This window comes from Dipodomys merriami, unplaced genomic scaffold (assembly GCF_024711535.1).
Source record: "Dipodomys merriami isolate MVZ:Mamm:240054 unplaced genomic scaffold, mDipMer1.0.p SCAF_14, whole genome shotgun sequence".
Lineage (NCBI taxonomy): Eukaryota > Metazoa > Chordata > Mammalia > Rodentia > Heteromyidae > Dipodomys > Dipodomys merriami.
Genome location: NW_027202715.1, coordinates 17,806,998 through 17,832,857, shown reverse-complemented (window position 1 = coordinate 17,832,857; position 25,860 = coordinate 17,806,998). Strand labels below are relative to the sequence as shown.

Below are 25,860 nucleotides of genomic sequence, written 5' to 3'. Positions count from 1 at the left end.
TTGGGAGTTAAAACTACAATACCCATGTCATTATTTGAAGCACCACAAAGATGACATTTGTAGTTTGTTTTTGACAAAGTTCTCATTTCTACAAGCAAGTGAAAACAAGATTATTATTTTTTTTAGAATAAGTTGCTCAGAAGTAGAAAGTTATCATAGCTAAAAAAAAGAGAATATTGCTATTACTGAAGTGAATCTGACAATTGTAGTAAGAAAATAAAGAGGCAGAAATAAGACATATGTTAGTGGTGATAGAGAAATCTAAGCAAAAACTAAATCTTAATTTCTCAAAGTGGGAAAAGGGCCAACACAGGAGAGTTCAGAGTAGTTAAAAGGCTACTACTTCACAAACCTCTTTAAAGCTGAGAAAAACAAACACTAAATTTAAAAAGTCATACATTCATACAAGACTATTTTGGAGGTAGAAATAAAAGATAGTTGCTTTCCTATGTGTAAATGCAGTCATTTACCACATCCAAATGGTTCCTGCTTATAATTAAGCCTTTGCCTTTTAATTTTTGTATTTTGAACTAATCACAGATTCATAGGATATTCAAATATAGAAGTCCAGTATACCTGTTACCCAGTTTTCTTCAATTTGTGTCACACAGTAGCATCCAAGGTCTGACGACTTTATACACAAGTTCTGTGTTCACTCCTTCATTTTCTCAAATCAGTGGATAGCTTCTCTAAACTTTAAAAATTAGTCAGAGGAAATATTTAGGCCTATAAAGTAAACTATTACAACTGTGCATATTTACTAGCTACCACTCCACTGTCTCTCACATGCCCTTTGCTATCCTGAAACTACCAGTTTTATTTTTCTTTTTCTTTTAATGTCTGAAATAAAGAGTATGCTTGCACTGCTTAAACCTTGGTTCTTCTCCCTCTTTATGTTTATGCCTTGAGTGATAGTCAATCATTCCCAGTACCCTGCTTTGCCTTACTGGCTTTATCACTTTGATGAAATCACAATCCTTTTGAATCTGCTTCCTCACTAGTAAAATGAAAAGATCTGTCTATATTATGATGGTGATGCTTTTATTTTACCTCTGCCTTTTACTACTACTAAACTACCAATTAAACCTGAAGGCTCCATTCACACTTCCCTTTAAAGCCCTCTCTGTCTTGGCTAATGGCTCCTTTTTCTGTGAATCTATAATCAACTACACATTCCTGTTTGAGCATTTACTGTAGTTTGTTATAATTATTGTACACATTTTCTTCTCTTCTAATCTGTGAAAGACTGAAAATGCAAAGATTGGGTTTAAAACATCTTGTACCCCCATTAACAAGTACAGTGCTCATTTACATTTGCTGGGTAGAAACATTTGACTACCATGAAGCTATGTGGCAGAAGCCTCAGAACTGTGGGGTGGAAGACCACAGACTGGAAGTCTACAGTTACAGATCCATATCTTTATATTAATAGTCTCTGAATTAACATTGAACTATCCCAAAATTTTCACTTTCTCATCCATAATTCTACTGTTATCCTTAACTCTCAGAGTTAGTAGGAGAGATTCTATATAATAATGTTTTAGAATTTAAAAACCTCCAGATTCATATACAAATATAACATTCTATTTGGTAATGGCCAGTAATTCATCTTTCTGGAGCCTCCCCTGCCTTTTATCATCCCTGTATCAATTTACTACTAAGTGCCATTGACTTACCCAGCAGTACCCCAGTCATTTCCTCTTCTTACTATTAAGAAACTTTGACTTGGCCCCTCATAGTCTCACCAGGAATTCTACCATAACCCACCTGATGCCATGATGCTAACCCACCTTCAGGTTCTGCCTAAGTACAACCTGGTGTTTCTGCTCCATCTGAAAGCTTTCTATGACTTGACATTGCCTTTTCAATAGAATATAAAGTCCGTGAATTAAGTCTAGCAAGAAAGCCTTAGAAATTTATCTAGTCTTATTTACATATATTCTCTCTGTATATGTATATATGGGTGTGTAAATACACATAAATAATACGCATACACTATTACAGACATTTTACACACTTGGCAATTCAGAAATTTGTTCTTCTTAATACCTACCTGTACTTCCAGATAGATATGATCTGCACTGTGACTGGAATATCCTTGCTCTACTGTAAAATTTATATAATTTTTGGTATCTCGCTGTAATAACACCTTACCTCAAAGCTCTCTCTCTCCCTCTCTCTTCCTTACCCTGCCCCCATTCCCGTTTCTTGGTATACTTTTTTCACAAGGTACTTAAGATTAACAGCTTTGTGTTGTTATTACTTTTGGACATGCTTTGTAGCCCTTTCTAGGAGTCTTTCCCCCCCCCCCCCCACTTTTTTTGGTTGGTTGTGGGGCTTGAACTCTGGGCCTAGGCGCTGTCCCTCAGCTCTTCAGCTCAAGGCTAGTGCTCTACCACTTGAGCCACAGCACCACTCTGGCTTTTTCTGTTAATGTGGTGCTGAGGAATTGAACCCAGGGCCTCACGCCTGCAAGGCAAGCACTCTATTACTGAGCCACCTTCCCAGCCCATAGGGGTCCCTTTTAAGACATTTACAGTTGATTTGCTAGGCCAAAAGCTGTGATGTTTGTATTGTAACCCTTTTAAGAAAAGTATCTAGTCAATTAACTAAAGGTTTCAACCACAATTAACTGATTGGTCAAACCTCAGCCTTACAGAGGATTCTGGAAATCATCCTTTCCATTGACCCCAGAATCTCTACGGTTAGCAAAATCACTACTGTGGTCTCTAAAAAAGTTAACTGCATATCCACATGATTTTCTATAATATACCTTAAGAATACTAGAGATTCTACTACATTTTCTAAGATGAAACAAATTCTTATTTCAAAATTTAAAAGTAATTCAAACTCTTAAAGACCTTTCAAATCTACTTATTCTTCATACATGCTTTGTGTGACAAACTAAACATTAAAGGAAAAGAAAAAATATAGCACTAAAGAATGTAAAATACTAGCTAGAGAAGGTTTCTAACAGTTATATGTGCATGACTCTGGCCTGACACTTTGAAGAAAAGACTATGACAGCTTACAAGAAAACAATCTCACTTATTCCCCTTAATTTCTGAAGGCTCATGAAAGTCTGACAGCTAGCTACAGGATGACCTCTCATGTGCATCACCCATGACAATTGTGGCTTCAATGAAATGTTTGCCAAATTTTAATGAAGAACATTCATTTTCAGAAAACAGAATCTTTTCATATTTACAAAAGCACATTTCACAAATGAATTGTTACCTAAATGAACTGTACCTAAATAAGACTGGTTAAAATTTTTACCTTATGGCATCAAAATTAATGTGGGGGCAATAAGCAGGTGATGTGAAAGGTCAAGAGCCCTCAGGCTCACTACAGTGAACAAAGAAAAACCCAGCAAAAGTTTTTCTCTCCCTACTTGCTTTTAATTTTGATTTTCCTTTTCAAAATGCTATTTAAAAATTTCCTGTGAAAATTTTGAAAGGGTTCAGATTCAATCTTTGAAATTCTAATAAAAAATCAGAGCTCGCTGTAAGCATTAAAAAAAACCCCACCAACTATGTTTTACAGATAAATGAGATACAGATACACTTTAAAGTAGTTGCTCTAAGCTGGGCACTGATGGCTCACACCTGTAATCCTAGCTACTCAGGAGGCTAAGATCTGAGACCATGGTTTGAAGCTGCCTGGGCAGAACAGTCCCCATGAGTCTCCTGTTCTCCAATTAACCAGTCAAAAACCAGAAGTGGTGCTGTGGCTCAAGCAGTAGAGCACTAGCCTTGAAAACATAGTTTCAAAGACAGCGTCCATGGCCTGAGTTCAAGACCCACAATTTAAAAAGTATTTGATATGTAATAAGGTAAAGCTGCTATAGACACTATTTTCTTCCCATTTGCTGGTAGCAAACAGGAAAGAGTATGAAATGATGGAACCTCCTTTTGTTCTTTTTTATCACTATGTATGTATGAAATGATGGAACCTCCTTTTGTTCTTTTTTATCACTATGTATGTATGTACAAAGGGGTTTCACTGTAGTATTTCCATATACATATGTAATGTGTTTTGATCATATTTACCTATTATTTTTTGTGTTTGTACTGGTCCTGGGACTTGAATTCAGGGCTTGGGTGCTGTCCCTGAACTGCTTTTTGCTCAAGGTTAGCACGTTACCACTTGAGCCACATCTCTACTACCTCATTTTGTAGTTTATTAATAGTAGATAAGAGTTTCACAGGGGCTGTGAAGGTGGCTTAGTGGTAAAGTGCTTGCCTAGCATGCACGAAGCCTGGGTTCAATTCCTCAGTAACACATGAACAGAAAAAGCCAGAAGGGGCACTGTGGTGCAAGTGTTAGAGTGCTAGCTAGCCTTGAGCAAAAGAAGCTCAGGGACAGCGCCTAAGCCCTGAGTTCAAGCCCCAGGACTGGCTAAAAAAATAAAAATAAAGAGTTTCACAGACTTTTTTGTCTGAGCTAGCTTCAAGTCACAATCCTTTGATCTCAGCCTGAGTAGCTAGTATTACAGATACCCACCCAGCTCCTCACTATTTTTTATCTCCATTTTTCTTACATTTTTAATGGGTTCTATTACTCTACTGTTTTTAACAGTACTTTGGTCACATTCAACCACCTCTTCTTTCTGCTCTCCCCTTTTCTCATTGGTTCTTCCCTCAAATACTACCCTTTACACTTTCATGTCATCATTTTTCTTTTCCCAAGTGTAGACTCCTCACATGAAAGAAGATTTGTTATTCATCTTTCTGAGTCTGTTATATTGCTTAAGATGTTAACTATGAATGATACTAAGATAGTTCATAATATTAATATATTAATATATCAATGCAATACAATGTTATATAATAATATAATCATGTAATTTGCATATTGTTATGCTATCGATATTAATATGTGTAATAAATTATATTCATTCTTGAGCAAATAACATTATTTTGTACATTCTTATGACTGAATAATCCTCTATTGTATGCATACCTTATTTTTCTTTATCCATTAGTTCATGGACATTTAAGCTGATTCTATTGATTAGCTATTGTAAATATTGCTGCTATAAAAATGAGAATGCAGAGACTCTCTTATGTCAATTTGCATTCTTTCAGATATCTGCCCAAGAGAGTTGTGACAAGGTCAGAAGGTAGGTCTATTTTTAGTTTTTACTAGAATCTCCATACAGATTTGCACAGTGGCTAATTTACATTCCATCCAGGTGCTTTTCCCCCCATAGCCTTGTCAGTATTTGTTTCCTTCGTGATAGCTATTATGATTGGGGTGAGATGCAGTCTCAATGTAACTCTTTATTTGCATTTCATTTATGGCTAGAATGCCAAACATTTTCTCACTACTTTATTGGCCATTTGGCTTCTTTTGAGAACTGTCAATTAATTTATAAAATTATTTGTCATTTTGATGTTTAATTTATATATTCTTGGTATTGACTACTTGACCCTTAAATAGCTTGCAGATATTCCTTTCATTTCTATAGGCTGTCTTTTCATTTTGGTAAACGTTTCCTTTGCTGTGCAGAAACCTTTTCATTTGATGCAATCCCATTTGTCAATTCTTCCTCTTATTTCTGAGAATACATTCAGGTCTTGAATTAAGGGATTTGATCCATTTTGAATTGATTTTTGTACAGAGTGACATGGTGATCTAGTTTCAGTCTCTTATGTAAGAATACCCTATTCTCCCAATCCCATCTGTTAAAGAGACTCTCGTCTTACATATGTACTTTTGGCACCTTTGTTAAAAATTGTACGGCTACAGCTATGTAGGCTTACTTGGAATCTATTCTGTTCCACTGGTGTACATGCTTGCTCCTGGGCAGGTCCAGCTCCTCTGACTCTGTAATATACTGTGTACTGTGAAGGCAGTCATTCATTGCAATGCCTCCAGCATTGCTCTGAATTCTCAGGACTTCTTTGCCTATTCAGGAACTTATAAGCTGCTAGGTGAATTTTAAGATTTACTTTTCTCTTCCTATAAAGACACTGAGTTTCTAATAGAAATTGCACAGTATCTGTAGCTTTTAGTAGAACAGCTTTTTTTCACTATTATTTCTGCCAACTTATAAAAGCAGAGGAAGTCTTTTCATTTTGTAATGTCTTAGTTCTCACTGTAAGCTCTTTTGCCTTTTTAGTTCAGTGTATTTGTAGGATTTTTTTTCTTTTCTGAGGCTACTATGAATGAAATTGTTTTCTTGGTTTCTTTCTCAGTCTGCTTAAAATTAGTAAATAGAAATGCTGTTCTTTTCTGTTAATTTTGTATCTGCTACTTTCCCAAAAGTGTTTAACAGATTAAGTTTTAAAGGTCTTTAAGTATAGTATCACAGCATCTGCAAATAGAGTAATTTAACTTCTTCCTTTCTTATTTGAATCCTTTTGCTTTCTTTCTCTTGCTTTACTGCTCTGGCTAAGAATTCAAGCACTATGATGAGTAAGAGAGACTAAACACACTTGTATGTCTATGTATACAGTTATTATATCCTCTTGATAAACTGTTTCCTTTATTGATATGAAGTGAAATTCTTTGTGTTTTAATTTTGGTCTGAATTCTGCTTTGCCAGATATGAGTAGTAACTCCTATTTGTTTTGGGAGGCCATCTACTTGGAAATTCTTTTTCTATCCTTGTACTTTAAAAGCATGTTTTTGCCTTTTAATGGAGGAGCATTTCCTATATATAACAAATGGGTGCTTTGTTTTGTTTTTAAATCCAATACATCTCATCTTGTCTCATCTTAGTTTTCCCTGTACGTTAGGTTGTGTTTAATCTTCCTATTCTCTGTGTAGGTTTCCTTTTTTTAAAATGTTTTTATTGTGAAAATACTGTACAGAAGGGTTACAGTTACATGAGCAAGGTAATGAGTGCATTTCTTATCAAGCACTGTTGCCTCCTCCTTTGTTTTTCTCCTACCATCCCTTCCCTCCCACTTCCACAACTACACTCTCCCCGGCCTCCACCTAAATTGTGAAGCTCGTTTTCAACATAGTGTCTTGTCATCTCATTGTTACAATGGGTCAATCTGTATCCCTATTTAAACATTTTATTTTTTCCCTTCCCCTCCCCAAATTATACCAACATCAAATGCAGTAAAAACATACAAAGCAACAACAACAACAAAAAAATCACGTAGTACCTTATAACTACATTAGAAACAATAGCAAGAAAGGAAAAAAAAACCCATTTGTGTCCCTATCTTGGGGTTCATTTAGCTTAACATCATCTTAGCTGGTCATATGTACATAGCTTTTGACCTTTTTGTGCAAGTTTCCTCTAAGTATCTTCTGCAGTGATGATTTAGTGACCATAAGTTCTTTTAGTTTTTACCATGCAAAGTTTTTATTTCCCCTTCAGTTAAAAAGAATACCATTCCCAAGATAGGAACACAAGAGGTTTTATCTTTGTTGCTGTTGTTTTTAATGTACTTATAACATACTACGTGGGATTTTTTTTTGTACTATGTAATTCTTATGTGATTTTTGTTTCTTTTGTATGTTCTTCCCCCATGTTTTCACTGTATTTGATTCCAGTGCCCTGCATCTTGTATATACATTTTTCTAATTTGGGGAGAGGAAGGGAAATAACAAAATGCTAAAACAAGGATACAGGCTGACCCATTGTAACAATGAGAGGAGTTGGGGAGGGAAGGGATGTTAGGGGAAAAACAAAAGAGGGGGGTAACAATGCTAGATAGGAAATGAACTCATTACCTTACTCATGTAACTGTAAACCCTCTGTACAGTATCTTTACAATAAAGATATTTAAAAACATGTATAACAAATACAAATTAAAAAAAAAGAATACCAGGGGCTGGGAAGGTGGCTCAGTGGTAGAGCGCTTGCCTTGCATGCATAAGGCCCTGGGTTTGATTCCTCAGCACCACATAAGCAAAAAAGAAAAAAGCCGGAAGTGGTGCTGTGGCTCAAGTGGTAGAGCGCTAGCCTTGAGCTGAAGAGCTGAGGGACAGCGCCAAGGCCCAGAGTTCAGGCCCCATGACTGGAACTCCCCCTCCCCCCAAAAAAGAATACCATTATTGCATACAGTAATTTAACTTGGTAGTTTCTTTGAGGGTTTGAAGTACATCATTCCATGACTTCTTTGCTTTTAGAGCTTCTGATATCTGCTGTTGTTCTGATGGGGCTGCCTTCATATACAACTTAGTGCTTCAGCTTCCTAGTTCTGTATATTTAATGTTTTAACTACACTATTATATAGATTCTTTTCTAGTTTTGTCTGTTTGGAATCTGAAAAAGCTCCTGAACAGTGACGAATGTCTCTTTCCAAAGCATTAGGAAAATTTCTACTATTCCTTCCCTCCTTCCCTCCCTCCCTCCCTTCTTTCTTTCTTTCCTTTTGTTGGTCGTGAGGCCTGAACTCTGGCACTGGGCACTGTCCCTCAGCTCTTCAGCTCAAGGCTAGCGCTCTACCACTTGAGCCACAACACCACTTCTGGCTTTTTCTGCGTATGTGGTGCTGAGGAAACAAGCCCAGGGCCTCATGCATGCAAGGCAAGCACTCTACCACTGAGCCACCTTCTCAGCCCCTCTACTATTATTTTCTTTTTTTTTGGGGGGGGGTCCGGTCATGGGGCCTGAACTCTGGGCCTGGGCACTGTCCCTCAGCTCTTCAGCTCAAGGCTAGTGCTCTACCACTTGAGCCACAGTGCCACTTCCGGCTTTTTTCTTTTTGCTTATGTGGTGCTGAGGAATTGAACCCAGGGCCTCAGGCATGCAAGGCAAGCGCTCTACCACTGAGCCACCTTCCCAGCCTCCTCTACTATTATTTTCATGGTTATGTTTTCCAAGCTTTTACATCTATTCTTATATAATCATGAAGGCTTTGATCTTTTAAGAAAGTCTCAAAGGTTGTGTATGTTTTGTTTGTACTCTGTGTAAATGTTCTAATTCAACTCTTATATTCAAGACCTAATATTCTGTCCTAAATTTGATCCAGTCTATTGCTGAAGCCTTCAAATGAGATTTATTTGACTTATTGAACTCTTCATTTCTAAAACTTCAATTTGATTCTTTTTTCAGGACTTCTGTGATTTTATTAAATTTTATACTGAGATCCTGCATTTCTAATTTCATTCAGGTTTCGTCTTTGAATTTATTCAAGCATTTATTCATATCCTTTAAATTTGGCCATTCTTGTGATCATTCTTTTCAGATTTCATCACTTTAGCTGAGCACTGGTGCCTCATGTCTGTAATCTTAGCTACTCAGAGGAGGCTGAGATCTGAGGATCATGGTTTTCAAAGCCAGCCCAGGTTGGAAAGCCTGTGAGACTCTTATCTCCAATTACCAAATATCCAGATATGGACCTGTAGAAGCTGTAGCTGAAGTGGTAGAGTACTAGCCTTGAGCATAAAAGCTCAAGGACAACACACAGACCCTGAGTTGGGGCCCTAGGACAGGCATTTAAAAAAAATCATCATTTTACTATCTTTAGAGTACATTATTATAAAATACTATTTTTGAAGGAATCATGTCTCTAGTTTTTCCCAATTTCTGTCTTTCTTCCTTGGTATTTGCTTATCTGTGGTCATGATGGTTGAAGTTTTAAATACTGTAGTCTTTCAGAGGTAATGTTCAATATTCACATGAACTGGGTAGTGCCCAATGTAGAGGTGCAGTTTCTCATTAAGAGTGAGGGTATAGCTCAGTAGTCAAATATTCACCTGTATCTTAGGGGACAGGGAACTGGCTTCCTGAACTGTGACTGTTCCTGGCTTTCAGGTATTCAAAGTAGCTCACTCTCAATCAACAGACCCCTTTCACAAAGTGTACCTGGCACTTAAAGAGATATGGTACACAAGACTGACTGTATGTCTTCTCCAATGCTAGATTGCCATGCAAAATCAGTCACCATCTTTAAATCCCTACAAGGTATAAAGCTTGTGAGTTATCTTCCAACTAGATCTACTAGTCAGTTGCCATTTGTCATATCTTGTGGTGACTTAAACTTCACCTAATCCTTGTTGACAGAACTGCAGACTATGTCCTACTTTTCTCTGCTGTTTCTCTGTTATTCAGCTGTTCAATCACCTCATTCATGATTCTCAATGTGCTTCCTCTTTCTCTCTTTAAAAAAGTTGTGTCTTTGTTACTTGACTTTTCTTATTTAGAGTCAAATGAAAGAAGCTTTGCTGCCACACGGCCCTCATTAGCTTTCCCTTATTCTTACCTGCACTCCCACTGCCAAGACAGGAGAGGAAAGAAATGAAGAGAGAAAGAGATCTACTAGTCCTCACAATTCTACTCACCCCCATTTCAGACCTCTCCTAATCACAGCTGCTTCTAAAGACAGTTTCATATTGATCCTAATTTCTCACAGAAAACAAGCTATCAGAGACTTAATATTCACAAGCTTTTGTAGATGGGATGGAATTTTACTATTATGTCTTCCTAATTCCAGATAATTACCAACTAAATGGGAACACAATCAGTTTAGGAAAAATATCTTCATGTAGTTCTTGAAACAAATTATGCCTCTAATCACAAACAGACTGTTTCCAACACAAATTTCATTAACCATAAAGAATTGTATAGGTTTATAAAACTTGAAAGATGCTCTTCTCTAAATACTATTCATGGTAGAATCACTATCTATTTCATGCTAACAATAAAATACATATGTATTATCAGCTTAAAAAGGTCAAATCATAGTCATATTCCCTAGTTATTCTCTGTCTCCAAAAAGAAAATCACTTCTCAAAACTGTTATGGTGGATGATTATTCCCTAGAGAATAATGGCTCAGGATGTCACTTGGAAATGGCGTATCTATTAGTCGTATCAGTCACTTTTGCTAACTCCACCAAACCATGATGCTATTACATATAAGCCAACATGTAGACATATTACTAAAAACAGGTAATCAAACTCAACGTAAGATTTCAGAGAAACAGCTAATGGTAATTAAAAGTTTTCTAACCCTAGAAGCAAAACTGAGTTAATTTGTTCAAGGAACATATATAACAAATGTTATAGTTCACACTGTTTCTGAACTCTTAAGAACTTTAATTCTTAACTCATCTATAATAATCATCTGTAATACTAACATAATTATAATATACATAATAATCAATATTACAGATGAATTTCAGTCTTATTAAGGCTCATATCTAATTTTCCCAAAGGTTTTGAGGGCACCCTCTGGTGGCAGATTGATGAAATATAAAAATACATTAGTAGTTTAAAAAGATTACAATGAAAGTATTTTTAAAAATCTGATTAAGTTGTACCTGGAAACACAATTATTCCATGCAAAATTTAGAAAAAATTAGTTGTCTGAGAGGTGAATTTACTTGTCAGCAGCTTTTACATAAGAACCTTAGAGATGACGTAGTACAGTGCTATCTAACCAAACCTACTGCAATGTCCACTGGCCACAAGCTACTGAGCATTTGATATATGGCTAGTATGACTGAGGAACTGAATTTTTTATCTTAACTTTTAATTTTATTTCAATCTGTATAGCTACATATGTCATTAGCTATTATTTGCAAAGCACAGCTCTTAATTCTTTTTGTTTGTTTGAACTCTGGGGTTGGGGGCTGTCCCTCAGCTCTTCAGCTCAAGGTTAGCACTTCTGTGCAGCTCTTATTCTATTTGATATTTTACTTCAATAAAATACTCAGCAGAAAAAATTCAGGGATTCTCAGACACATGAAGGTATGAGTATTGACACTAAATCACTACTTTCCACTTATAGTCTTAGAAATGAACTACATTTTATTCGGCTACATTTGGTGTTTGTGATTCATTTTAAATTAAGCTGAATTTGAAAATGGTCAAATATCCTTCTTGAAATAATTTTGGCTTTATAGATTACATAAGACTGAAAACATGAAGATAGCTTAGCATTTAGCTCTAACAAGAAAAACAGATTAAAGGCTCAGCTCAATCTATCATCTGGGACATTAATTCTTTTCTTGCATGTTAGAAACTGAAGAAGCAAATGGGCTTCTTCATGTGTGGCTTTGCTGAGCCCAGGAATCTTAGAACAAGAATAACCATGCAGGCTTTTCTGGCTTAAGTCTAATCACAGGTTGCTAATACACACTGGGCACCAACTTTGGTGCATTAGATTGAGCATATGGCATATAAATATAAAGATGAAACATTGCTACATACTACTTTTTAGGATAAAAATGACATAGAACAACAGCAGAAGGGTTTATGTTTACTGGAGTAACCTCTTCTCTTTTCCAATTACCAATCTGAGCAGGCCAACTTTCACCTGACAGACTGCTTCTTATATCTCTCAGTAAGAGATTTTGGCTAAAACCTACATTTCTGTGTACTTGATTACTTTCTTTGAATATCATAAACTAATTCCAGGAACATTCACTGAGCACCAGCCATAATATGGAAAACACTAAAATGCTCTGAAGAAGTGGCACTGTGGCTCAAGTGCTAGAGCACTAGCCTTGAGCTGAAAAGCTGAGGGAGTGCCCAAGCCCAGAGTTCAGACCCCACAACTGACAAAAAAAAGCCAACTAAAAGACTTTGGATGATAATGATATATATCAATGTAGGTTTATGAACCACTTTGGGGGGGGGCACTAATAATACAGAAGGTCATGAAGGTTTAGAGGCAAGGAGTGTGGGATATATCTTTGTACCTTCACTCAATTTCATTATGACCCTAAAAATCCAGAGAACAAAACCAGAAGAGATATAGAGCCACGTTCTAAGGATTAATTCTGTTTTGGACATATGAGTTGGAATGAAACAAAGAAAACTAGCTTGACAAAAGTAGAAAGCCTTTTGCTGTAAGGAGAAAGGGATGAATGAAAAACCCTAAGGAGTTTTTAATTCCCACTTCCTACACAGGGAGCATGAAGTGTTTCTCTCTCTCTCTCCTTATTTTAATCTTGTTATACTAAAACAAACCCTTGTTAAAACTTTAAAAAAATAAAGCAAAGCACTGAAATCAAGCTGCCAAAATGTGTATTTTCAAGGGCCTCAGATCCCTCAATAAGAGGTGAAATGAAGCTGGGCATGGTGGCTCAGGCCTTTAATCTTAGCTACTCAGGAGGCTGAGATTTGAGGAATGAGATTCAAAGCCAGCCCAGGCAGGAAAGTCCAGGAGACTCTTATCTCCAATTAACCACCTGAAAACCAGAAATGGTAGAGCGCTGGCCTTGAGCTGAAGAGCTCAAGGACAGCGCCCAGGCCCAGAGTTCAAGCCCCATGAATAACCAAAACAAAACAAAAAACAGAAAGAGGTAAAATAAGAGCAGATAAACTGTGGCCTGTAGGTTACATGCAGAAAATAAGAAAAGGTTCCAAAATAGTAATGAGCAAATACATAAAAGCTGGCAAAAGAATCAAAGGCTCATAAGTTAAGATTCAATAGCATGAGGCCTATGAATAAGATTTATTATTTCCTCCCTCCCTTCCTTCCTCATTATAGCTGTGTTTTACAAAACGTGTTCCACTGATTATTAACTACAGGGCAACTCATAAGCTGCTACACAAAAAGGTTCTGTTTATTGGTAAATCTGAAGAAAAAGTTTAACAAAGCTATGCATGTTTCCTTCATGCATATTTCTCAGAACTATTTCTAAAAGGAGAATATAATACATAGCTGTTCAACTCTTTCTTTACAAAGTACTTGTACAGGGAAACAGTACACCAGATTAAAAGGCTAGAAGCAGTAAAAACTTTTGTGGTTTTTTTTTTTGGTTGGTCGTGGGGCTTGAACTCTGGGCATGGGCTGTCCCTGTGCTCTTCAGCTCAAGGAGAGTGCTCTACCACTTGAGCCACAGTGCCACTTCCGGTTTTCAGAGTGGTTTATTGGAGATAAGAATCTCACGAACCTTCCTGCCTGGGCTGGCTTTGAACCGCAATCCTCAGATCTCAGCCTCCTGAGTAGCTAGGATTACAGGCCTGAGCCACTGGCGCCCAGCTACAGTGAGAACTTTTGAGAAACAAAAAGCACATGAACAAAAAGTGAGTGGAATATCAGGTATTGTGGAAAGAGGGAAATTCACAACTCAAAATCTTATCAAGAGCTGACCCATGGAATATCAGGTCCAAGCTGGAGTTACAGGTTAAAAAAGGGGAGGGGCTTACCTTTGGACTTGAGACTTACTGGTAACTGGGCCATCAACATATTAGTTAACCAAAGGTATCCAAGTTGGAGTCAGTTTACAGGTTAGAGGAAAAGCAGCATTAAAGATAAGCAGTGAAAAGAGGAAACATAACTGAATGGCAAAGGATTCAGAGGAACACAGATTGTCAGAATTAGGCAGGTACATTCTCCAAGTCTTTAAATGAGACTTCAGGCCACAAAGACCATTTTTTTTCTACAGGATTTTTCCAAGTTCTTCTATTTATAAGTATAATCTTTGAAGTGATTGGGGGTCCCTAGTTTTACTTAACTAGTTTACTTTATGTAACTAGTTTCTACAAAGAATCTTCCCCTTTCTCTAATCATTTCCAATTGACTTAAGGTTCTAGAAATATTTTCAACTGATTCAGCTCTGTGCCTACTTGGTATATGAAAGATTGACTGACTATACGCATCATAATCCCCAGATTAAAGATGAGATCCCATTTACTGGCTTACACCCCTATTAAAACCTTTGTTTTCATGGGCTGGAAAGGTGGCTCAGTGATAGAGCACTTGCCTTGCATGCATGAGGCCCTGGGTTCGATTCCTCAGCACCACATAAGCAAAAAAGAAAAAAGCTGGAAGTGGCGCTGTGGCTCAAGTGGTAGAGTGCTAGCCTTGAGCTGAAGAGCTGAGGGACAGCACCCAGGCCCCACGACTGGACCCCAAAAAAAAATAAAAAATAAAACCTTGGTTTTCAGTCTTTAACTTGTAAATATTGACAGTGTTAATCTGAACACTACATCTACTTAGAGAGGAGGGTGGAGTCATCTACTTAGTGAGGAGGGTGGAGTCATGAGCATTAGAAGAGATATGGCCTATACCATACTTGCTGCATACTCAAAATCTTGAAAGCCCCATTGGTCTGCCCCACAGATAGCCAAATAGGAGTTACAGCAAACACAGAAGAGATAGCTACAAGGGGGTCTTGTAGAAGGGGTAAATCTCAGAGGAGATAAGGCCATACTACAAGAAGAGCTTCCAACAGAACTGATGCTGCAATGATCTGCAATATGAAGAGGGAAAGGATCACACAGGCAGACAGTAAAGAGGCTACTTAACCAGTTAGCACCTTGAACATTCTGTTCCCAGAGAGAGATAGCCTAGATGCTCTTGGAGCTGGGCTTTCCAGGGCTGAAGTGAGTAAAACCAACAGCAAGTATTGTATCAGTATGTATCACTTGTGCCTTCATTTGAAAGCATTCTGTCAGGGTTTATCATGCTGCAAGTTGTTCTTGATATAAAAGTCTTTTATAGCGTTCTTCATGTAATCAGGGAACATCTGTGGTAGTTATGCATGTACTATGCAGTTTATGAAAAATCATTTTTGTTTGTTTTGTAGAGCACTTGTCTAGTTTGTGCCAGGCCCCATACATAGCCCAATCCTCAATGGAAGAGATGGGGGAAGGGAAAGGAAGAGGGTGTGTTTAGGCAGCTTAGAATGTGAAAGCCTCATAAAGTTAATTACCTATCACTCCAACAATAAATCATGGGTGAATGCTTTTCTCTTACCAGTAGCAAAATTCTAATAAGGAGAAAGACCAGTTGATCTTTGGGACACCATATAATTTAACAGTGTATTGCTCACAGACATAGTCTTTCCAAGTGAGTTGACTGCTTGTTCTACAGGCTACATATTAAAACAATACATAAATTTGAAAAGCAGCTTTATCATTCTATTTTGACTTATTATTTTTATCTTTAAATAAGTCAGACTACCTAGTCCCACCATGGTCAGATTTGAGGTGTTACATGTATGTAAGTTTACCCAAAATAAATATATAGAATTTATTCTTAATAATTTGGAGAATAAGAAATGTGAATTAATAGGCATTAAGGCATCAAATCAAACTATAACAAACACTTCATAGCGAAATGACAGAGAGAGATAAATCATAAAGGAGATTAAAACATATAGTTACTATCATCCTTTAACGGAGTTAGGTTTCTGGAAAATGAAATCAATGTCACAGCAATAGGAAATAGATAAAGGGAATAGATTCTGCTGCTATTTGATCCAAAGAAAGAAATGAAAGGCTAGAGTTACAGGATACTATAACAATTCAGAAGGAATCCTATTGAATGGACTTCAATTTTTGAGTATCAGTAACATCCAACTCCCTTCTCTGCCACAATAATGAACACAAGCCAGTATTTTGCAATAAAAAAATAATTTGTTAGGTAATATAGCACACAGAGTGCTCAACTAGTAGTCTTTCAGTAACTCTTTAAGCTTAGCAAAGCAAAGTGCTTTGTTCCAATTGGAGCAATTTATCTTCTAGGATACAAAAGCACATATTAACCAAAAAAGGGAGAAGGATTACACATAATCCATATAAATCTAGAAGTTACATTTAATCTGTTTTAATATTCTAAGTGACTGATTAGCTGGCTTTTGCCTTCTACAGTTCTCATGAATTACATTGTGCTGTAAAGTAATGCAGACCTTATTGATTCCAGAGACTGTGAGTCACCAAGGGAAGAAGTCCAAAAAGGTTAAATTTCCACTGAACTCCAAATCAGAGGTTCGAAAGCTAGAGAGATAAAGACATTAGCTGTAGTCTTATGAAACATTCAAAGCTGCATTCATTTGATTATGAGGTTAGTTCTGGCTCCTCATAACAAATATAACAAAGATGCTAAATCTTTTAAGCTTTGATGACCCAGATAATAGATTATCTATAAAGAATTCTAAATCAGAAGCTAAAAAGTAATATGTTTTATTTGCTTTTAAAAACTACTTACTTCTATACTTGTTAGTACCAAAAACAGACAAACAACAAGAAGGAAAACCCCATCACTACAACCCCAGAAGACTATCATGGAAGAAGGCCACCTCCTTACTGATTACTAATAAAGAAATCTGTTCTGATCTGAACAACCAATTGCTTAGAATAAGCTTTCCCCAAACTAGTCAAAGAACACTAACATTCAGTGATGTATTTATAGAGGTTTTGGTGAGTGGGCTATGGTACAGAAAGAAACTTTAGCTTTGTTCCAAAAAATTCAACAATAAAAATGCTAAATATTTTGATAATTATAAGTTATCAAGAGATAAGCTACCCATAACACTATGTCATATTCTAGAAAGTCAAGAGTTATACTATAGAAGATACCACTTTATACATAAATGCACTCAAGTGGTGCATAAGCATATGACTACTGTGTTTTATACTATTTAATGACAGCAGATTTATGCTATGATCTTTGCCTAATAACTTGAACATTACATTTTAGCCCTTTATCAAATAATACAGTGAATCAAAACTTAGTTTCATCTATCACATATACAAGTAACATTTTTTTTGTAATCTACTTTGCTCCAACTTTCTACTATTATGTCAATACATTATAACTTTTTCTTAGTTATACAGAGTTCAAAAATGTTTAGTTAAGGGGCTGGGAAGGTGGCTCAGTGGTAGAGTGCTTGCCTTGCATGCACAAGGCCCTGGGTTTGATTCCTCAGCACCACATAAGTAGAAAAAGCCAGAAGTGGCGCTGTGGCTCAAGTGGTAGAGCACTAGCCTTGAGCTGAAGAGCTAAGGGACAGTGCCTAGGCCCAGAGTTCAGGCCTCACACAGACAAAAAAAAAATGTTTAGTTAAATACTTGTACACACCTCACACTTTGTGACAATGAAGTATATTGTATCTGTTTTAACATTTTAAAATAAGGAAGCCAGGAGGAGGAACAGAATAAGTGGGAACAGCCCACACTAAGTAAAAGGAAAGAAATGTAAACATCACCTGATGTGGAAAAAATAACTTTTAATGTCAAAGCTCATAGAGTTCACAAACTGTATAGACCATGATAATGACAATTTGCCTTGTGAAAATTAAAATGTGTTTATGACTCACTATTCCACAATACTGTGAAATATGTGAAATTTATATAATCATCTAATCTCAATTAAAGAAAAAAAAGTGAGAGAAGGGATGGGTTAAAAGAGATGGGTGACAATGTTGTCAGACACTTTGTACTCATATACTGTTTTGTAGAATGGGAACTTCTTTGTACAACTACTTAAAGATAATAAAAAAATTTTTTTAAATAACACATTAAGAACTCCAAAGGAAAACATGGTGGTTAAGCCATAAAATATGCTCCATTAATCGGACTGTTTCAAAACGCAATTTAATCTACATTTCCCTTGTAAAGTGAGTAGAACATAAACAAGGATATGAATTCATTACTGCTATCTGACTTAACAGAAAAAGAAACTTTATGCAGTCTTCATCTGAGAAGTTATAGGTAAACAGCTAATAGTACAATGCATGTCCAGAATTTTAATAACTATATCAAAGTCAAAATATTCACAATTTCTAGATTATCTAGCAATATATCTATTCTGTATGTAAAAAATCTCAGAAATAAGAAGTGTCGCTGTAGCTCAAGCGGTAGAGTGCTGGCCTTGAGCTGAAGAGTGCAGGGACAGCGCCCAAGCCCAGAGTTCAAGCCCCACAACCGACAAAATAAAAAATAAAAATAAAAAAACTCAGAAATAGACATAATGCTTATTTATTATAGTTTCCAAAGAACGTATCACTAATTTAGCCAAAGTAAACAACTTTTCTACTTCAATTTTTTCATTTAAAAAGTTTAAATGTCCCCTTATTGTTCTACTCTTAACTCTCTCTCTACTTCTAGCAGCCAGCTGCAAACAAAAACAAAAGAATGCATTTATTTATGGCAAACTTTGTGGATAAACCAACAGAAGGAGGAAATAAGAAGCTTAATCATTTCTATCTTTTCAATCCCGGCATAAAATAAAGCATAAAAAGGATTCTGGTGAAATTGTCACCAAAATCCCTAGGTATTTGCTGAAAAAAGTTTGCTATGAAATCAATTTTAGAACTGGCTCTTAATATTTTAAACATTTTATACATATATAAACTACATATTTAAAAGCTTCAAAAGTTATGTGTGTAGTTTAATAAATTCTAAATTCACTTTTAACTACCGCCCAAATCCAGAAACAGAAGCTAGCTCAACAGAAACCCCTTTTAAAATATGGCCACTCTTTTTCAATCACTGTGGCTTTTTGTTCAATGTAAATTTTATGTGTTAATTCATTAAAAATGACATTAAATAATGCCACAGGTGTTTTGAGATTAAAGTATTAAAAATTCTTCTGTAATGCATTACATAATAACAAGAACATTTTCTAACATATAGTACATTTTATTGAAATTTCCCATAAAAATGCCAGGAATAAGTATATTGATTCATTTAGAATATAAATTATTGAAGTGCTTGGATTTAATTTTGTGGAATACCACACAGGAGAGCCATAAAACAGATCATTTGTTCCCAACATGACTAACAGCTGGCAGGGAGGAAGACTAAGATTAGCACTCAAGATGCAAAAACACTAAATAACATCAGTATGACACAATAGCACAAAAATCTATACCTATAAATTACGTATTAACAGATGGATCTTTGTGATTTTTGGTTGAGTTCTAACAAAACAATAAAACTTCTGGCAATATTCCCCACCCCAATATAGAGAATCTCCCACAGCAGGGTGTGGACCGGTTCTTTTCCATCTTGTAGAAGACAGTGGTCTGAAGGTAGTAACAGTAACATGGAATCATATTAAATGATGGCTGATACTAATTCTTCCTAAAGTAGTTTGGGTTATAAAATCCATTGCTCATAAAAATCAACCACAGGAAGGTTGTGGGGTTGCTTTTTGCTTTTTTGTTCTAGTACTGAGGTTTGAACTCAGGTGCCTCTAGCTCTCACTCACTGGAGTCTGGGGCTCTACCACTTGAGCCACACCTCAGTTCCAGCTTTCTGAGCTTTTTGGAGATAAGAGACTTTCAGATTTGTCTGTGCAGGCTGGCTGCAAACTGCAATCCTCAAATCTCAACCTCCTGAGTATCTCTACGAGTCAAGCATACAGGAAGGTTTTAAGGAAATGAGTATCAGTAGCTTCAAAGGATTGATAAAATGCAAATACTAATCTTGTTATATTAATCTTTCATGATGACATGAAACTAGTTTAAGTATTTAAGTGAAAAATTTTCTAAACTCTGCATAGCACAGTGAATTATAGATAACAATAATGTACTATACATACTTTAAAAAGGCTACAAGTAAGAATGAAATGACACATAAGACAACAAATATGCTTACCCTGACTAAAACATTACACTGTGTATTCTCATATTGAAACATCACATTATTCCATAAATAGGTTTAGTTTTTATCAATCAGTTAAATAAATTTAATAAGATAGAAAGCAAACAAAAATTTCCAAATTCTCTTAATGTTTAAGAACCCTTTAGATTAAAAAGCAGAACTAGTACAAAATGCAGACACAGATATTCAAGTATTGTTCATTTGTGATTTAAACATTTGTCTCCATACAATAAATAAATCCGCCATCACTGCCCTCTAGATATGCCTGACACTCACTTCTCACTAACCACAGCAAGCCTGGGCAATGCTATTCCCATACGCCACATCTTAATAAAGTTCCATATTAACCTTTGGGGCTTTGACAGACATAAAAACACACCAAAATATTCAACATCCCAAGTGTTTAAAGTGTTTTGTTATGTAATGAACAATGCAAGAAGATACATGGTCACAGAGGAAAAAAATAGATTTCTTCAAATCTCTAACAACAGAATGGCTAAGCAATGGTTTGTCAATTTAATTAAATATTGGGCAACTATTCTGATAAAGCTATATACTGTAATAGAACACTTTGTAATATAGACTAAAACATTAAAACTATAAATGAAATTGAGCTTATAAGACATTATGTACAAGTGCATAAGAAATTATATGTGTGTGTATATATGTATATATGTACATATATAACATGGATGTTATATATGTATGCATGTATGTGTGTGTTATGTGTGTGGAAAGATTGGAAGAACACAGTAAGAAATATTTGGTATATTTTCAGGAGTCTTCAATCCTTTCATCTTTACAAAGTAAATAAAAATAAGAAGGTCAAAACTGCAATGACTCTTCTCCCTAAAGAACTATAAAACTATCATCAGTCCCTTAGTAATCACCTTATATTTATGATCTGCATTAAACACACCAAAACTTGCTATCTATTACCCTCTCGGGTATGCCTCTTCTGAGCAAGGTCACCAAACAGAAGGGAAACAAGATCCTGTCTGGGCATTCTGATAAAGGAGAAAAAAGTGACAGATGTACTATTACCAATGGCATACTTTATTGCCCTCTGGTATCAAATTTAGTAATATTTCTTATTAACCAGTGTATCCATTTAAGCCTAGAAAAATTATAGCAAACAAATGTTCTGATAATTTAAGTGACAGAGAAAATGGTCATATGCACCAAAAATAACATTTCTAACAATGAGACATTTAGACACAAGGATACTCTCTGAGGTTTCTAATTCACTGACAGAGAGCTAATGTAGCTACTACTTACTTTATAGATGCCTAAAAATTGCCCTTTGTAAGCTTGCAGAAATGAACAATGTAATCCTAAAATTCATGTTGAAACATATTAAAACAGTCAAACCAAACTGCAAGAAAAACAAAGTTAGAGTATATATGCTTCTTGATTTTAAGACTTATCACAAAACTATAATAATCAAGACAGTATACTACTGGCATAAGGACGGACATATATATCAATGAGATAAAACTAAGAACACAAACTTACACATTAATAGAAATAGGTTCTGAAAAGTGTGCCAAGACAATTTAATAAGGATAGTTTTTTCAACAAATGGTGCCAATAAAATGAACTCCACAACAAAGTAATAAAACTGAACCCTTGCCTCCTACTACTCTGAAAATTAAATGAGTATTGAACTCTACCTCACATCATACATAAAAATTAATACAAAATAGGGAATGGACAAGAATAAGAGCTAAAATTATTCAACTACTAGAAGAAATACAAGCTCTTTACTTAGACATAGCACCCAAATGAGCAACAACAAAAGAAAAAGATAAATTACACTTTATCCAATAAAATATGTGCTTCAAAGGATACCATCAAGAAAATAAAGACAACCCACATTATGGCAGAAAATACTTGCAAATCATGCATCTGATAAGAAAAATATCTAGAATATATAACTGAATAATAAAAAGAAAGAATGTGAATAATTATTTCTAAAAGGCCATTGTCAAATGAAAAGACAACCAAATTACTATGGAAAGGCCTATCAAAACACAATGTTATTATTATACCCTTACTAAAATAGCTAACATTTAAAAAATGAAATGTTACTTAAGTTACAAAGAAATGGAACCACTTTTTGGGGGAGGGGGCCCTCAACTCTGGGCCTGGGCGCTGTCCCTCAGCTCTTCGGCTCAAGGCTAGCGCTCTACCACTTGAGCCACAGTGCCACTTCCAGCTTTTTTCTTTTTGCTTATGTAGTGCTGAGGAATTGAACCCAGGGCCTCATTCATGCAAGGCAAGCGCTCTACCACTGAGCCACCTTCCCAGCCCCTGGAACCACTTTTTTAATGCTGGTGAAATTACAAAATAATGCAGCCACTTTGGAAAATAATTTGTTACTTCATCACGGCTAAAAAATTATTATTCTATCCCAGAGCAAATCAATCCCATAGGAAAACATATGATCACATAAAAATCTCTTTACAAATATCCATAGCATTCCTGGTAATAGCCAAAACCTGAAAACAAGTAAGCATTCAATCCCTGGTGAACAGATGAATGACATTTGGTACATCTACACAATATTTAGTTACCACTAAAAGGTACAAAACAAACTTTGAAAGTAAGGTTAAAAGTCAGTACACTTAACATGTTAATTAATTATTGACTTTTAGCAATTTCTCTTTGATACTCCCAATCACCTAAGTGATATTGCCCTTTACATTTGGTTAATGTCCCCAAATAAACACTCCTTCTACCTTCTGTGATCTACCAGGTTCTACTAGAGAACTTCTTTTACTATTGGGCTTAATTATTATAGTTAACTATGAGTGTGCAGAGTGCCTCCTGTTTTCTAATTAAGCTGTCACTCAAATCTGAACATCCTGTAGAGTAGCGCCTTATATATACACAGATACTCTATATGAGGAATTGAACCCAGGGCTTCATGCTTGCAAGTCAAGCACGAAGCCACATTCCTAGCCCTATTCAGTGTTCGTTAAGGGATAAGAATTACCATAATGGACTTGAGTCTATACTATTAGTCTTTCCTTATCCCATGAAGTTATTGAACACCTAGTTTGTATAGAATTTACTTCAAATATAGCTTTTCCCCCACACACAAACACACACGTTGAACAAATTACTTAATTTTTACACATCTAGCTATATTTTTCTCTTTAAATTGAACATTTCAAAAAAGTGAGGATTTAATACATTAATATATTCCTTTTTGTTTTATTAGTACAAGGATTTGAGGGCCTTGCACCTTTCCAACCCTATCTTGTAATTTTTCTGTCTGGGCTGTCTTGGAACGACAATCCTCTGGGTTTGCCGCTTTAGTAGCTAGGATTATAGACATAGGGCACAGAAACCCAGATAAGATTCCTTTGGATGTACATGTCTTCAGTATTATTTCCTTTTCTCTCCTTTCCTTAACAGCAGCCAAAGAATATTCCTCAGACTTTCAAGACAAGTTGATAGAATATAACTGCTAGGAAATTACTGTATCCTAACGAGAATCTGTTTTTTCAAGCTCAAATATCTTCTAGATATACTTTCTTAGAGAACAACCCAACACTCATATTAAGCCCTTATCTTGCAGATACTATGTTCTTAGGATCTGTGACACCCTGCCAGTAAGTATACTATGAAGGAAGGCTTAGAGATACAGGCTTCCACACTATAGGTGAGAACAAGAAAACACAACCACCAGTTGGAAGGGAAATTGAGAGCATGTGTCAAAGGTCTTAGAATTAACATACCCTCTGCCCTGATCATTATAGTCCTAGCTGGAAAACTATTTTACAAAGACAGTGGATACAGCAACACTCAGAAACTAAGACACATATTTTAAAATAGTAACATAAAAATCACATAAATGTTTACTTTCTTTTTTTTTCTTTTTCTTTTTCTTTTTTTTTTTTTTGGTACTGAGGACTGGACTAAGGGCTTTCACTTGAACAATGCCCCACTCTCTCCTTTTTTTTTTTTTTTTTGTCGTTCATGGGGCCTGAACCCTGGGCCTGGGTGCTGTCCCTCAGCTCTTCAGCTCAAGATTAGCACTCTAGCAACTTCTGGCTTTTTCTGCTTATGAGGTGCTGAGGAATTGAACTCAGTGCCTCTTGCATGGAAGGCAAGCACTCTACCCCCGTTTTTATATTCTTCAGATAAGATCTTCCACTTTTGCTGGGATAACCTTGGAGATCATCTACCTTCTATCTTTCTAGTAGTTGACATCACAGGTATGGACCACCACACCAGATTTGTTTTCAAGATAGGATCTTAAAACTGTATTAAAAAATGTTAAGTTATTATTTCTGGGTAGCAAATACTGTCTTTAGAGGTTTTTTAATTTATTTTTTATTGTGAAAATACTGTACAGAGAGGTTACAATTAGATGGGCAAGACAATGAGTACATTTCTTATCAAGCATTGTAGCCTCCTCCTTTGTTTCCCCTTCCCATCCCTTCCCAGCCTTCCCCGGTCCCTCCCACCCAATCCTCCCCCCACCCCACCAAAGTTGTAAAGTTCGTTTTTGACATGACAACTTGTACTTCTAGAGTTTTTTTTTTGTTTTTTTTTTTTTTGGGGGGGGGTCCGGTTGTGGGGCCTGAACTCTGGGCCTGGGTGCTGTCCCTCAGCTCTTCAGCTCAAGGCTAGCGCTCTACCACTTGAGTCACAACGCCACTTCCGGCTTTTTTCTTATGTGGTGCTGAGGAATCGAACCCAGGGCCTCAGACATGCAAGGCAAGAACTCTACCACTGAGCCACCTTCCCAGCCCTAGAGTTTTTTTTTAATGTTCCAAGTTTATTAAGAATAACAGACTCTTTGGGGATTTCACAGCTGTTATCCAAGGGCTAACCTGGCTGTCTTTTTGTTTTTTCTGGGTCAGTTGTGGGGCCTGAACTCTGGGCCTGCGCACTGTCCCTCAGCTCTTAAGCTCAAGGCTAGCACTCTACCACTTGAGCCACAGCGCCACTTCTAGCCTTTTCTGCTTTATGTGGTGCTGAGGAATCGAACCCAGGGCCTCATGCATACAAGACAAGCACTCTACCACTAAGCCACCTTTCCAGCCCCTAACTTGGCTTTTTTGGCAGACTGTTTTACTACTTGAGCTCTAGATTTTTGGGGGAACAGTCCAGAGGCTTGAACTCAGGGCCTACCTTCTTTGCTCATGGCTAGTGATCTACTGCTTGAGCCACAGCTTTATTTAGCTTTTGGGGGATTAATGGGTGATAAGACTCTCATGGACTTTTCTACCTAGGCAGGCTAGCTTCAAACCACAATGCTTGGATCTCAGTCCTTGTGAGAAGCTAGGAATATAGGCATGAGCCACTGGCACCCAATGAGCCACGATGCATGGATTTTTCTGCCAAGACTGGTTTTGAACTACGATTCTCAGATCTTAGCCTCCTGGGTAGCTAGGATTATGAAGAATGAGTTGCTACTGGGCGCCAGTAGTTCAAGCCTGTAATACTAGCTACTAAGGAGGCTGAGATCTAAGGACTGCAGTTCAAGGCCAGGCCAAACAGGAAAGCCCATGAGACTCTTATCTTCAATTAACCACCAGAAAATGGGAGTGGCACCTTGGCTCAAGTGTTAAAGCACTCACCTTG

General features: G+C 36.5%; 1 protein-coding gene across 2 annotated transcripts in view; it reads right to left on the bottom strand.

The window, feature by feature from the left end:
• Parg (poly(ADP-ribose) glycohydrolase) overlaps positions 1-25,860 on the bottom strand; it is a 118,059-nt gene that overhangs the window by 67,038 nt on the left and 25,161 nt on the right. The gene's annotated exons all lie outside the window — the stretch shown is intronic.